Genomic DNA, 15,041 nt, shown 5'->3' on the forward strand with positions numbered 1-15,041 from the left:
TGTGACTGGGTTACCTCACTCAGGATGGTTTCTTCTAGTTCCATACATTTGCCTGTAAATTTCAAGATTCCATTTTTTTTTCTGCTGAGAAGTACTCCTTTGTGTAAATGTACCACATTTTCTTTATCCATTCTTCAGTTGTGTGGCATCTAGGTTGTTTCTAGGTTCTAGCTATTACAAATAATGCTGATAGGAACATGAATAAACACATGTCCTTGTTGCATGGATGTGCATCTTTTGGATATAAGCCCAAGAGTGGAATTGCTGGATCCTGTGAAAGGACTTTGGAGCACATACCCTTAGCCTAGGGACAAGATTGAGGAGCTAGGTCCTACCACAAATGACTTGAGAATTTCTCACCCTCCTTGGGGAGAGGGTAGGGGATTGGATTGGGGGGTGATGGGGGAATGGGAGTGAGGGAGAGAGGGAGAACTGGGATCTCCCAGTACATCTATCAAGGCAGTAGACCACCCACACCACATCATCTTCTCCCAAAGGGATTTGAATGGGAAATGTTTCCTGTTGTCCTGAGTGCTTGAGCGTATCAGCCCCAATAGGTGTTGCTGATTTGGGAGATTATAAAGCCTTTGAGAAACGGAGCTTTCATAAAAACTTCAATGGGGTGGGCTTTGAGGTTTGATACTCATGCACTGTTTCTTGTGTTACTAATGCTTCATGACTTGGATGTTGTGTGACCACCTTCTTCACATTCCTGCCACCATTCCTTCCTCACCATGGCTGATTGTGTCCCCTCAAATGGCCAGTCAAAAAGGAACCTCCTGTAGTTGTTTCTGTCAAGAGTGTTTAATGTCACAGAAACAAGAAAGAAAAAAACAGAATTAATATTCTAATTCAAATTGTTATCATTGGCGTAAGTCTTCTTTTTTGTTGTTATTATTTGATTTTATTTCTGGTTCCTCCACCCTGCCACCAAAATTACCATGGTGATTCAGTTAATACTGCTAACTTATATGCTTTTATGAAATGTCGACTAGAAGTATATGATCATTACTGAAGTGCAAACTTATAAATACAGTGTTAGCAGAACCAGGACTTTGGTGTTTAAGATTGGTTTTGAATAAGATGTTCAGTGAGTGAAAAGTATTCTTAAAATGATGTCAATAGGGCTGCATATATATATATATATATATATATATATATATATATATATATATATATATGGTGATTCTATGCCTCCACTTTCCACTTTCGGGTTGTCTGACTTTTGGGAGATGTGATGCAGAGAAGACAGAGAAGAGCATTTACTGCAAGGAAAATGTCCCTTTACAGCATCCTTTACTATATATTGTAACTTCAAAATAAATGGAAGAAGGAACTTCCAAATACATGGGCCTCAAAAATTATCACCAACGGTGCTTGATACAAGAAAAGTAATTAGGTAGAGTTTGCTTGGTTCTTTAAACCCTTGGTTTAGTCACTTTTTAAGGACATTTGTACTAAATTGGGGTTATTAAAAAACATGTTGCCATTGCAGCAGTATAAAAAATGTGTACAATGAGTTCACACAATGAATAAAGATAATGACACAACAAAATAAACGGTGAAATGAAGCCCACAATGCTAACTAACCCTGTGTTTAAAATAACCTTTAAGCATTGGGGATTTTTATTGGAAACAATTTGGTGGCAAACTGTTCTGAGTAAAAGAACAGTTTAAAACTAATAGGAAAAATCTGGCATTAATAATGCTGTAGATTACAGTAGAATAGTAGTGAGGTTACTGCGAGCAATGCATCTAGACAATTAAATTCAAACCATCTTAGCACTACAGCAGTGCATATTATTGTGCTGTAAATTTAAGAGACATTATAACAAAACTGGCTCAAAGACAAAGAACCAATGGTAGATGTTATACCAGTAGACTGAGGCAGAACAATGTAGGACATCATTCAGAAAGACAGGAAGATCACAGAACAAAGTGCATTAATCATCCTAACCCAACTTCACTGCCTTTTAACACCAAAGTCTCTTATTTTCATTCTAATCTTGAATTACTTAGGTAAACATAATCCTTCTATCCTGATTTGATCTGTTACAAAATCATAAATAAACAACTGTATATGAAAAAAAAAAGTTCTTGGAAGCCCATGTTAAAATAGATGAAATCTGGTGTAGTTATCTGTTCAGTAAATTTGTGAGCAGACAAATATCTCTTATATCTCAGTCTCTCAGTACCTTTGGTAATGAACAAGTACTTATCATGATCTAGAGATGGAATTATAGATACACTAGCTATTTTTTCTTGCCTAAATGATCATAGGTATGTCCCTCTTGGTAGTTCATTGCTGTCTGATTTTGACTCTAACACAGCATAAGAGAAAAATAAGAATTACAGGAGTGTTACTAATAACCAGATCATACTGCAGTGTATTTGGACAGATCCATTGCACAGGGTATAATCATGGACTTGAGCTGTATCATTGTGTGGACGTGTGAAGTTCTAGTGGTAAGATCATCTATTCAGTTTACTCTTTGATAGCTCATAAACCTTCTTTATAGCCATAATATTTTAATATTGACAAAATCCCTGTGATACCACATTTCAGATATACACCATGCTTGATCTCCATAAGAGCAATGTCTTTTTATTATAATTTTTCTAAGTATTCATTCAAATCCCTGAGTTGAAAATTTATTGAAGACCCAACTAATCCCTCACATCTGGGATATTTTACATATATTACTTATGTTCAGTATATCACATGTTGTTCATAAGAGCTTTCTGGTGCCCCATGATGATGGTGTAGCTAACAAATTTTTAACAAGGAAATTTGAAAAACAAGTTTAAAATTCTGGTTACCACACAGACCCATGCAAATCCAAACCATCCTCAGTAGGATTCAGGACAGGTTTTGGATCTGCTTCACTGTAGTACTCTGCCCCCAAAATTTTTCTGTGATAGTGACTCACTGAATATATGTACAAAGATTTCTTTTCTATTGGCATTCTGATTAGTAAATATAAATATATATGTAGTTTATCTATATCAATTATCTACCCTAGAAATCGTTTGGAATAACAGAAGAGGATGAGAAAAGAAGGAGGAAGGGGAGGGAAAGAAAACAGAAAAGGAAGAGTCCACAAATCTGCTGTCTTCCTAAAACTTTAAACTACAAATTGAATGCGATGTTGTTCAGATTCAGGTGAGTGGTGTTTAGCACTTATTGCCAAGTGCTCAGAAAGAGCTGTGATGATCCAACCCAATAAGACCATGACAGGTAAAGGCCACACACTGATACTCTTTTACCTTCTACTCCAGTGCTGAATTTTTGTTGGATTACCTACAAGTGTTGTCTACAGGGACTGAAAATAAAGAAGGAGAAGCCACCAGACAGAAGAAGAGGGAAAAAAAAAAAAGGAAGAAGATGATAATAATAATAATAATAATAATAAAAAGAAGAAGAATGACAGGGGAGAATAAGAAGATGGAGAGAAGAGGGGAGAAGTAGAAGGAAGAATAAGCAGCCTGCTTTCAACCAGTTTTGTAAATTCTCAAAGTGTGTGTTTGAAAAATGAAGGCGCATAAGTTAGTGTAGCTCCCGGGTGCCAGCTCCCCTGGTGTTTGCATAGCTGACACGCTGACAGTTTATATGAAATTTATGTGCCTATTTCCTTTGCATTTTATGGGAAAACATGTTGTTACCTTACAGCTGCCCACATCACATGCCGCCAATCCGCCTCTGAGCCATAGCACACCTTTCTCAAGGAAACATCCATACATCAAGGCCTTATGTATATTTTACCATGTTGTAGGGGAAAATAATAAGATATGGGTTATTGCGTACACCATTCCACCCTTTATTTATTCTGTTTTATTTCACTGGTTTAATTGACTCTGACCATCTTTATTGTCCCTTACCCACCTCATCTCACCATTTTAATTGTTTATGTGTTTGTGTACAATTGGCTCACATCTGGAAAAGGACAGGAGCTGTAACCACAACTTAAAAGCCAATTGCTGAGCTTTAAAAAGTAAATAAAGCATTTAAGCTGCCACATCAGGGGGAAGATATATGCAGATGTAAGCAGAAGGAAATGCACATTTTAAAGCAAAATGCTAAAAATCTAGCTCCTCTCTTTAGGCACCTGAAGGTACTCTGGCTGCTGGCAGGCAGTCATGGGTCTATAGACAACACAGCAGGGACATAGGCCTTTTTTCCACCCTTTATTGAGGTTTGGGGGGTGTGGTCTGAAGCCTTAAATATACCTACAATCCAGGTTGTTCATTTCCAAGGGCCCTTTTCACTTAGCATCCATGTTACAACCTGGCTCTTGCCCACCTGTGCATTCCTACCATCAGTATCTAACAAATGGATAACCACACTGCAGTATTTCTATACTAGGAAACACTCCATGTTCTTATTAACCTCTACTCTAGCCTTTCAGTAAAATAATAGGAGGATGAAACCTTTATGTCAATTTACATTTCCAAGAGTTACCTGTACCTGTAAGTCTTTATTTCTAAAAAAAAAAAAAAAGAAAAAAGAAAAAAAGGTAAGTATTTAGATAATGAGTAAATATGATAGAGTGATGGTAAGTGACAGATACAGACTTTGAATGCCTAGTGTAGGAGTCACTTTCTCTGTGGCTCAGAGGGCAAACTCGGGATCTTCAACTGACAACAAACAATGTGAGTCAGAATCATTTTTGACTCAAGTTTCTTATGACATCCAGTTTGTGAACATATTTAAGGGTATCAAAATATGAAATATATTTTTATTCAAAAAGGAAATATTACATACATTTAGCTTTTTGGTATATAATCTGAATTCTGGCTGTATAAAGAATTTTTTCATTTTTCATTACCATGTGTGCATATATGAGTTACAATGTACACATCCATTATTTATATATTGCCATATGGAGGAAATAGAAGTTTTTGTATTGAGTCATTCATCAGGAAGGTGAAGATTTTAGCTCCAAATATCTCTCTTCTGAATAACAACCTTTGGTGAAAGCAGTCTATGCTATAAGTATATAGATCAACAAGTCATATCCTGAGTTATTTGCATTGGAAAGATGGTGTTGTCAACAGGGAAACTATGGTCAGCATCAACATCAATCCTGCTGAATTCTGAGAAACTCAATGTATCTTGTTGTACCTTGTTCTTTTATATGTACTATTTTTCTATCACCAAGCTGAAATTGGGCTATTTCATTTAACATATTTATAAAGTCCTCAGCAATAAATAACAAATAAACACATATTCATGAGATAATTTACCAGTATATTAAATACAATTTTCCTAACCTTGTACTCACTATATTGATTCCTTCTTTAATTGTCTAACTTGCCTCCAGAGAGGTTCTTTGAAAATTCTTGAAATCCAGTGTTAGAAACCTTAAAATATATGAGATTGTCAACATGGAATTGAGGAAACCTTCCTTCATCAATGTTTTCCTAGTACACTAAGTATTCTCCAAGAAGTGTGAGAAGACACACTTCAGTCCAAGTCTAGTGAGTGAGTCTTGGTATGATGCAATGAGATGCTTTAGGATCACCAAGGACTAAGAAGAAAGTCTTGGAAGTTTGCAACACACTGGATGCTCATAGGTAAGAGATGCCTATTCATAGTTCATAGAGTCCATACAGGCTCATTGCCGTCCATCCATGTCAATCATTCTACCAGAATTTCAGTTTAATATTGGAATAAAATAAAAGACTTCCAAGGGAAGATGCTCTGCAGTGATTATAGTCATCCCACTGTTGGGTATTAATGGGATCTGCCCAGTGGTAGGCCTAGAGGAACTTGAAGTTGGGAGTTAATGCTGGGAGAACCTGATTATTCAGAACACATAAAATCTTCTTGATGTGGGAAACAGCAGGTGGCATTTCTTTCTTTCTTGCAGCTATTTAAGTAATGTTGAAGATATACTCACCTTGGTTTTATCTGTTAGTAGTTTAGGTTTTATGTATGCTTATCCTAGTTATAGAGGATTCATGCAACCTTGCTCAAGCCTCTCTTAACAACTGTTGCTTCAGGTAGAGATGCAGTTTGCATTCGTCTTGTCCTTCTGAAACAGGAAAATGCAAAAGAAAAAAAAATTGTGACAAATGGATTCTTTCTTCCTGTCAATCTGCATGTACTTAAAGTCAAAGTCCAAGAAATTAGAATTCTGGATATCAGAATTTGGACAGTGAATGTTTCTGGCAAGGACACTCAGCGAACAGGAAACACATTCTACTAAAAACTAAACAATGCCAGAAGCAGTGAGCATGGCTCAAGGTCTTCCTATCCCTGTGTGCTATGTCTGGTTGTTCATGCCTCCATGGATGAAATGCTTTCTGCAAGAATTCCACTTTACTCCATTGTTTTCCTTTGTCTTCTAAACTTGTTGGAAAATAAAAACAATGGCAATACTGGGAGGCTATCCAGAATGGGATCCTAAGGGGTACTGAACTCAATTTTATCAATGGTTTGGGGAAGCATGATGGTATAGAGGATCAATGGCAGATGCTGGTGAGAAAATGAACTATCTGTAGATGCACAGTTTGATAAAGGCATAACTGAACCAGTTCATTAATACATTCATGTTTCTTTCAGGGTACCCATTGGGTTTTTACTGGCTTGGGTGGATTAGTGGTTTAATCAAAATCACTAGTGAAGCTGACTTTGTAAATCTTTCATAGTGAATTATAAGTGCTTAGACACTGAGGGCCATACCTAGGCCAATACCTCTTTTATTTTTGAGACTTTAATATAATTACAACATTTCCCTCTTTCCTGTCCTCCCTCTAATACCTCTCCCATTCTTATAGAAATTCATGGTCCCTTTTTACACTAATTTTTTATTACATATATCTTTTCTAATTATATACAGTCTGTATGTTGTTAATTGTGTGCTTTTAGAGCACTTTACTTAATTCTAGACAACCAACTGTCATGTTCTTCCCCATGGAGGAACACCTCTCCCACTCCTAGAAAGGAACACCTAGACTACTCCTTCCCTGTTTTATCCTAGTATACTACTTACCGGAAGCTCAGTAAATCTCTGATGCAAGGTGAGAGGGAGAGTCATTCTTGTGTGTAACAGCAGGTGATGATAACTGAGTATTTGCTCTTTCTGTTTGAGTTTAAGTGTTTGCAAATATGAGCTATACACAAGAACTCTAAACAGAGACCAATGATATCATAAAATATATATTCACTCCACAGAATCAATGAGTTTAGAGGTGGACAAATTCACCATATCAGAATCAGTGCTGGCATGGGGCACCCTCTTAACTACTGACCTATTTTTTTCTTATTAAATTTGTGCATCCTGTGTTGTGTAACTTCAAATGAGAAATGAGTTCCAGATACTTTGAATTTCTTATTTTTGAGAAGCATCTAAATTAGGCACTCACAGTTTTTGAGGTTATTTGTTTTAGGTAGCACTGTAAAATTACCCCAAATCACAGAGTAACACGAGATATGCTTGTGAAAATCAAAGCACCTGAATTCTGTAGTGAAAAACAAATTACTTGATTACCATGTCCAGCACAGATGGATGTGTTGAGTGTGGTGAAATTTTGTTTCTTCTGTAACAAATAAAGCTTCCCTGAAGATCAATGTGCAGAGTTAGCTGCAATAGTTAGCCACAAAGGCTGGGAAGTGGTGGCACAGATCTTTAATCTGAGCACTCAGGAGACAGAGGCAAACAGATCTCTGTGAGTTCAAGGCCAACCTGGGCTACCCAAGATTGAATCAGTCTAAAAGAGAAACAGAGCTCAAACATTAATTCCAGCACTAGAGAGGTGGAGACAGGAGTGATACCACTGGATGGAGAGAGGAATATAAGGCAGGAGGAGACAGGAATTAGAAGGATTAAGTCTGAGGATTTGTAGGGATAGGATCTTGCCCACTTTGATCTGAGAATTCAGTCTCTCTAGTGGCTATCTCCTTTATGTTTCTGATTTTTCAGTCTTTACACCAATATCTGATCTGGGCTTTTATTATTAAGACCAATTAGAGTTTGTGCTACAGTTGACTACGCCCGTAGTTGCATTCTGATATGCTAGTTGGTGTACACTGCATGGGAATTCATATAATCGCCTGTATTCAACTCTCCCATCTTTGTATCTTTACTCAGTAAATTTCTGCTAACATCAATGTTTTCTTAGCTTTTTTCTTATGTTTTAACGTCCTCTATTGAGACAAAGGTACTTAACCTCTCACCACTGGAGAGGAGCATAAGGAAGGACAGTGGTCTAGAAATTGCTCTTTTTTCTTTCTTTTCTTTCTCCTTTTTTAAATTTAAATTTGAAATAAAGTTGTTTTACATGTCAGTCTCAGTTCCCTCACCCTCCCATCTCCCCTATCATTCCCACCAAACTCCCTCCAATTCACACTGCCAGAAAAGCTAGGAAACAAGGAGGACCCTAAGAGAGACATACATTGTCCCTAGCAAATTGGGAACATGGAGGGAGGGGAGAGGGAGTTAGGGGAAAGAGAAGGGTAGAAGAGAAGGAGAGAGGAGGGGATGAGGGAGCAAGAAGATTGAGTATGGGGAAGAATAGAGGAGAACAAGAAAAGAGATAATAGAGGGAGCCATTATAGATTTAAGGAGATATGTGGCACTAGGGAAATGTACAGAGATCCACAAGGGTGAACCCAACTAACAATTTAACAATAGTGGAGAGGCTACCTTTAATGCCTTTCCATGGTAATGCTATCGACAACTACCTTATACGCCAACCTAGAGCCTTCATCTAGTAGCTGATGGGAGCAGAAGCAGACACCCACAGCTAAACACTGGTGGAACTCCTAGATTCCAGTTATAGAGAGGGAAGAGTGATGAGCAAAGGGGTCAAGACCAGGCTGGAGGAACCCAGAGAATGAGCTGACCTGAACAAGGGGGAGCTCATGGACCACAGTGTGATAACTGGCAAACCAGCACAGGACTCACCCAGACCCCCTGAATGTGGGTGTTAGTTGGGAGGACTGGGCAGTCTATGGGGCTTCTAGTAATGGATCAGTATTTATCCCTAGTGTACAAATGGACTTTGGGAACCCATTCCACATAGAGGGATACTTTCTCAGCCTAGAAATTGCTATCTTAAAATCATTTGATTGTTACAATGTTTAAGTTCCTAAAAATGTATTTTCCCTATGGCATGAAAATTCATCAATTGTCTATTGTAGCCTGCCTTTTTAATCCATCCTACCTATATGAGTAATTCAGCTGAGAGACAAATAGTCATTCTCAGAATGTTCTCCACTTAGAATTCCTTCACTTACCCTCATCAAAAGCCTAACCCCACTCAGTCTAGTCTGATACTTCCTCCCCTCCCTCCCTCCCTTTCTTTCTTCCTTCCTTCATTCTTTACTTCCTTCTCTCCTTTCTTTATTTTATAGCTTATAATAATTATTAAATTAATGCATTTCAATATGACCATTTCACAGTGCACATAATGCACTTTAATCTTATTGAGAAACTACCTTGTATCTCCCCTCCCCTTTTCTCACCAACTCCAAAAATGAGAGAAAATACATGATATTTATCTTGTCTGCATATGGCTTATTTACCTTAGCACAATTCCATCCATTTTCATATAAGCAACATTGGTTTATTCTCCCTTTTGGCTGAATAAAAGTCCATTGTTCATATATACTATTACTTTTTAAATCCAGTCATCTTTCATTAGATATGTAGTCTTATTTTACATCTTGGATTCTGTGAATAGCATTGTTTAAACGTGAGTGTGTGGGTGTCTCTGTAGAAATCCGACTTTGATTATTTTGGATATATGCTCAAAAGCTATATTTTAAGTTATTCAATTGGTTCTTTGAGATGATGCATTTTCATCATATTGAGCACACAACTCCTTCTAACTCCTATCATCTCTACCCTTCACCCCCAATCTCCTGTCAACTTCATGTGCTTTTATTTATTTTTTAAATACCCATGGAGTCAAATTTGTGCTGTCCATATACTCATGAATGTGGAACTGTCCAATGGAGTGTAGTAAACTGAGTGTACACCATACTACTATAGAACTATGATATTTTCATCCTGAGCCATCATAAATCATCAATATCTCCTCAACTATTGGGAGCTTAAAAGCCCCACCCATCACCATGCACATATAGTGACTGTCTTCATGGGGCTTTGCTCAGATAGCCACACTTCCTCAGAGTTCATGAGCATGGACCATGTCATTTCTAGGTTACACTGTTCCACAGTAGCTAGCACTAATTTATATCAACATGAATAGTATATGCAGTTTTGTTTATGCTGGATGCTAGGACACATTGAATATTTTTCCCTTTCTGATGACTGATATTTTGACTAGAATAACATAGACAGAATTTCTATGTAGCTTGGTTGATCCCTTGTAGGTAGCTAAATATTATGAAACTTTTAAAATGTCTTTAGTAGCCATTTACACTTTTTCATTTGATAAGTGTCCATTTGTTGCTCCTTTGGTGTATAGTCTTTCATTATTATCTATTTTAGGTATTAATCATGCCAGATGAGTAATTAGCAAATATTTTGTTCTCTTTCTGAAGGCTATCTTTTCAGTCTGTTAATTGTCTTGCTGTAGGGAAGCTTTTGATTCTTGTACCACTCAAAAGTTATCATTTATGCCTGTATCTTAACATATTTCCCCAAAAGAGTTTTAAAGTTTCAACCCATACTTTAAGATTTTCATTAAAAGCTGAGCTTTGTGCCACCTGAAATATAAAAATCAAATTGCAATCTTCTCCTTTTGAACATCTAATTTTCTGAGCTCCACAGGCTCTCCTAGCATAGACCCTGTTCCCTCATCCAGTATGTGGTTTTAGTATAGGTAACAAGTATCAAATAGCTTTAGCTATGCCAACTTATTTCAAGGTCTTAATTTCTATTAGTCAACATGTTTTATTCTATGCTGTTTGGGGTTATATAATTTGTTGTATAATTTGAAGTTGGGCAATATAAAACTTTCAACATTGCTCTCTTTGCTTATGGTTGCTTTGGATATAAGGAGATGTTATTGTTGTCATGGAAGCAATTTTGAAAATCGAAACCCCTACAATAAGAAAAATGCATTATAGTGAGTTTTAAAATTCTTCTATAAAACAAAGTCAAAAGCAGGCTTTCTTGAGCTTCTGTCATTTTGAAGTAACTTTACTTAATAGGAACTCAATATTGTTGTAACTCCTTAATTGTTGGGTTAATTTTTCTTGAGTCAGCATTTATTTTTCCCAGACCGACATGTACACCTGCTCAGAATTAGGGTTCAGAAGCAGGAAGTCCAGAAGAAGCTCTGTCAGAGTAGAGTAGAAGACAAACATTTGTCAGTACATTGCTTTGCTGATTCTGAGTGACTGGATCTTTCCCATACTTATCACCCATTTCCAAAGAGCCATTTGTCAGTCTTCAGAACCCCAAGATCAACATTTCAATTTACTGGGGTTAGAATTATCTTCCAACTAATGTCCACATTAGCATCTGTGTAAGCTTGGACACCTTTACTTACCCATGAATAAAATACCAGATATTTACCTCCATCTCCTACTTCCCCAACCATGCATTGGTGCTTTGGTATCTTCATCTACTTATCATCATCCAAAATTAATTTGCTTATTGTCTAGTTCCCCAGTTGAGTACATAACCCTTTGAGATAGTTCATGTTCTATAGGCATAGACCAGTACTTAGTAAAACTCCAACATAGTGATTATTTGGCAAATAATGTTTTGTTTTTCAGGAGACATAAATTGACGAAATTGGAGGAATTACAGCTCTATCCAAATCAACACAAATTAAACTAATTTCATGTAGCAAGGTCATATAGAACAGTTTAAATGTTTTTAACAACTGCTAGTATGTGAACATGAAAAGGCTTGCCCTAGACTGATCCATGCTTTTCATGTAGCTGCCAATTCCTAGAGAATCCATAACATAAAGGAGGTGGATGAACTATTGGTCTCCGCAGATTGTGGTCAGCATTACACAATGCTGTACAAACTAAGTACTTAAGTCTTTTAGAAGCATGAAGCAATACACAACAGAACTATACATGTATCCATGAGAGTCTGGAAGTCATTATTTTGGGGAAGTGTATATGTTGGGGGCAGGGATGGGACTGAAGGTTAGGAGATGAGGCAGTTTGACAAGGTTTTATTTCTCAATTGGCTGTTCAGTTAAGAATTCTTGCTTTAATATAAATAATTAATTCCCTTTGAGTGTTTGACGTTCACTGTTTTACATGCCAATAAAACTTATTTATTTAAACATTTAATAATTAACTGAGGCTATGAGAGGCTTGACTCTCTAATAGGTCTGTATTTGAAAGTTTGAATGCACTTACCACACATCCTTTCATTGTGGTCTGTGCTTGTACCATTTTATATCTTATAAACATACAGAGTTAATGGATGGTGAATTCTGAAATTTTATTCTACTTTCTCAAAATTTCACCTACTCTACTCTCTCCTTTGAGGTCTCTTTGTGCATTAAGGTTGAGAATACATATGTTATTAATTTCACAGGATAGTTTAAGATTGTAGTTCCATATGAGGGAAGGAAGGAAGGGATTAGAACAAAAGTGTTAATGGGTAAAGATGGAGTGAAGTGGTGAAAGATGGAGAAAGGAGGAAAAGGATGGAGGGGGAGAAGAAGAAAGGCATAAATAAGAGAAAGTGAAGAGGAGAGAAAAAGAGAAAGAAAAGTTTAGGTGATGGAGGAGAAAAGCACATCATCAAGCTATTGCCTATAGTGTCTGTGCACACAGCTCTATCTTGAGTGACAGGGAGAGTAAGTAGACTCTTAATGAAGAGTTTATTTATTCATTTATTTTCAAAATGCAGGAAACATTGGTCCTCACACAGCTTTAAGGACAATTAAAGCTCTGATGAAATATATTGATCCATTCCAAATTTCCTCACCACAATGATTAATTACATTTTGGACTTTGAGGAATTCCAAAGGAGATTGAGAAAAAAGAAAATCTTGATCCTGGGCCATGTCTGCTGGGCTTTCTCTGGTCTTCTTTTTATTTCCTTTTGCTTCCATGCCATGTTAAGATTGCTATTCTAGCTATTCAAAGGCAGGCAAGCATGTCCAGTACTTATGACCCTACTGTGCCACTGCCTATCAATATATACTGTTCATTGTGCTGAATATACCCAGTCAATAATTTAGTATAAAACAATCAATACATGGATGTGGCATAAGCCCACAACTAATATATAATGTGAAACTCTTGACAGCTTCTCTAATGATGTGAATTGATATGAGTGCTGTTTTACCTCCTCTTTTGATACTGCAGTGGTTCAATAAAACATGACCATGGGTTCAAGAGCTCAGACAACAAAATCAGCTTCTATTCCTTTGGAAATATTTCCTCCTAGTTAGATGGAAAGGTTGAGTTTTAGCTCCAAAATTGGGAGGTGTTATATAGTCAGGCAGTCCTAATCCTTCTCTGTATTATGATGGTGATTATTAGTCAATACTCTAACACCAGCAGGCACCAAACCAAACCCTCAGACTGAATCTCCCCATTGCCCTTCACAGGGTACCCTGACGTAATTACTACAAAATGGTGGTAAATAATAACCTGATGTTTGGAAGAGATAAATTTGCAAGTAGATCAAGTTCATTTTCTTAAAAGTAAACTCCCTCTTTATTCATGACCCTGTGTAGATCTCAAAGTATTTCTCAAGGCATGAAACAAGCTATACCAACAAACCTGAAATTTAAAATCCTGCGATACCTCAGGGGACAGGAGAAGATGAAGAAGACATTCTTTATAATATGAGACACCAGAAATTCATGACTCAAATTCACACATCAGGGTGTACTGATGTTGTGATTTTATACAAGTTTCATCCTCCTTCTGAGGCACAGTTTTCACACCTATAACACCTGTGTAAGCCTCATCCATTCAGAGTGAGAAAGTATTGCAGTAAATATGAAAACTCACAATAGCCTCTCATTGGTGCTGTGACTATCCGTTACTGCCTTTAAAGATACAAATGAGGCTCAGAAACATTGATTGCCTTAGCCATAGCCACACAGCTACTAGCCTAGTTATAGCTCAAGGTGGTGCTCAAAATCTTTTGACTCAGATTTATAAACTTGCCATCCAGAGAAGTCAAAGTTAGATAAGTTGATTAATATTTAGTTTTAATGAATGAGCACTATGGTTGGCACACTGTAATTAACCAAACAATAATAGGTGTTACCATTGTGAATAGTATGCCTTATGTGTATTGCTCTACAGAGGAAATTAGATAAGAAATAAAAAAGTGGGGCAATCCCCCCAAAATTATGCACTATGATAATACCAGGCAAAGTAAGAGATTCTGTTTATATTACATTTCTACTCAACTTCCCTTGATGTAACTACTACACTAAGCCCACCATTCTGGCTACAAAATAAAACAGCTCTCTCCTTTGCATGGACCTTCCTTCCGGTACAACCTCACTGCCAGTCAGGACTAGGCTCATAACCACAACCATTGTAGACACCCAGCATTTCTCTGCTAAGTGGCCAATGAGGTTTAAAGTTGCTTGAAATTCCTTTACCTGTAGCTATAGTCCCGCCTCTTGTGATCCATCAAACTCCAGGGGAAGAGAGAGTACCCAGGAAGCATTTTGACCTCATACAGATTCACCATTTCCTCACTGAGTCCTTAGGCCCTAGGCCCTAGGTAGAAACAGACAGAATCTTTCCATAAAGACTTTCCCTCCGATTGGCTTCATTTTTTGTTCAGCTCAAACTGGATCAAATAAATAGCATTGGCAGATACTGGGATGTTTGGGAGAGGAGAAGGGTAACCTAAGCCAAGTTGCTTCTTGTATCTTAGTGAAAGATGCCAGAGTCCGATAGGGCAAAACCACAATGTTCTGCTAGCACTTTTATGCTTCCTGCCGCCTCCTCACAAATTTCTTTATTGACTTGAATATCCTGACATCTGACTACTGGTATCGACATGCAGATTGCCAACCAAGGCTTGTACTATAGCCAGATTCTCTCTCTCTCTCTCTCTCTCTCTCTCTCTCTCTCTCTCTCTCTCTCTCTTTTTTTTTCCTGGGCTTCCCCGTGCATC

This window comes from Phodopus roborovskii, unplaced genomic scaffold (genome assembly GCF_943737965.1).
Source record: "Phodopus roborovskii unplaced genomic scaffold, PHOROB, whole genome shotgun sequence".
Taxonomy (NCBI): Eukaryota; Metazoa; Chordata; class Mammalia; order Rodentia; family Cricetidae; genus Phodopus; species Phodopus roborovskii.